This window comes from Melanerpes formicivorus, unplaced genomic scaffold, assembly GCF_026170545.1.
Source record: "Melanerpes formicivorus ecotype bairdi unplaced genomic scaffold, bMelFor1.0.p_v2 SCAF_7, whole genome shotgun sequence".
NCBI lineage: Eukaryota > Metazoa > Chordata > Aves > Piciformes > Picidae > Melanerpes > Melanerpes formicivorus.
In genome coordinates, this window is record NW_027142359.1 from 211273 (window position 1) to 212623 (window position 1351).

General features: G+C 60.8%; 1 non-coding gene across 1 annotated transcript; it reads left to right on the plus strand.

Annotated features, from left to right (window-relative positions):
* Positions 1-243: 243 nt before the first annotated feature.
* Positions 244-434, plus strand: LOC137442669 (U2 spliceosomal RNA). Its single transcript, XR_010987723.1, has one exon. It is a non-coding gene; the product is annotated as a U2 spliceosomal RNA (small nuclear RNA).
* The last annotated feature ends 917 nt before the right edge of the window (positions 435-1351 follow it).

Here is a 1351-nt window from a genome sequence, read left to right on the forward strand (position 1 = left end):
AGGGCGGGGCAGATGCAGAACGTGGTCGGGGTTATGGTAAGAAGGGGCGCGAGGCATGGCGGGACTCCGCGCGCGGGGGCAGTCCGGCGGGGCTTGAACGGAGCTGGGTGTCCGCGAGAGCAAGCGGGCCCGTGCGGAACTGTCGGGGAGCGGAGCGGGGAGGCGGCTGCGGGCGGCAGGGCGGTGTGCGTGAGCTAGGGGAGCGGGGCGGGGCATGGGTGGGTGTGTTGGGGTTTGTTGTGTATCGCTTCTCGGCCTTTTGGCTAAGATCAAGTGTAGTATCTGTTCTTATCAGTTTAATATCTGATACGTCCTCGATGAGAGGACTTTATATTAAACGGATTTTTGGGCGTGGGAGTTGGATCCGGAGCTTGCTCCCTCCGCTCCGCGCATCGTCCTGGTATTGCAGTGCCTCCGGGAACGGTGCACCCCTCCCTGGGGATCTTTCCTGGGTTAACAACAGATCTCAAGCCTTCACTTCCCTGTTCTCCTTTGGCTCTTCTGCAGCTCTTCCCAACTGCTCCGAAGGGTTTTTGATCCCAGCCTGTGCTGCACAGCCTGCAGCTGCCAAGAAGCTTTTACAGGTGCTCTCCCTGCCCTGCACAGCGGACGCTTTACAAGGCATTACAAATCTTCATTGCATCTCAGAACCAGAACCCCAGAGCCTGACACATCCCTCGCTGATTCTCTAGGCAGGGCTATGCTCCCCCCACACTTGGCTCCCTACCATGGATGCTTCCTGGCCCCAAGCTCACACTCTGGCTAGGACCCAGCGGCCGGAAGATCTCGCGCTGCATGGGAAGCTGGGGCCCCGCTCCTGATAGCCAATAGCGTTCAGCTGACGGTGCCAGCAGCCGGCAGTGACGCACACCTCAGCTACATAGTGCTGCGTCGCTCACTGACAAAGGCCATTTGCCCTCCACACGTTGGTGTCTGCGAGCCGATGGAGCCTGGGGTTGGTCCTGAACCAGGTCGCCGCGCCTACGACAGGCAACAGAGCTGAATGGAGAACAGAAAGCAGGACAAGGAGGGCTGCTTTGAAACCGGAGAAGGCAGAGTCAGGCTTAGGGAAGGGAGACACTTGGGATGCTGAGAGTGCTGAGCCCCTGGCCCAGGTTGCCCCACGGGGGAGATGCCCCACAGCAGCACAGGACTTTGCCTTGCGTTTTGGAGAGGGAACCTGGAGCAAAGAGCTGCTCAGCATAGCCCAGGGCCCTTTGATCCCCCAGGAGCCAGGTGGGAGAGCTGCTGCTAGCCCAGGCTGGGCTGGGCAGAGGGACTCCCCAAAGGACTGGCCCTGCCAGGAGAGCAGAGCAGGCTGCTGGCTCAGGAGTCCTGCTGCCAGCAGCTG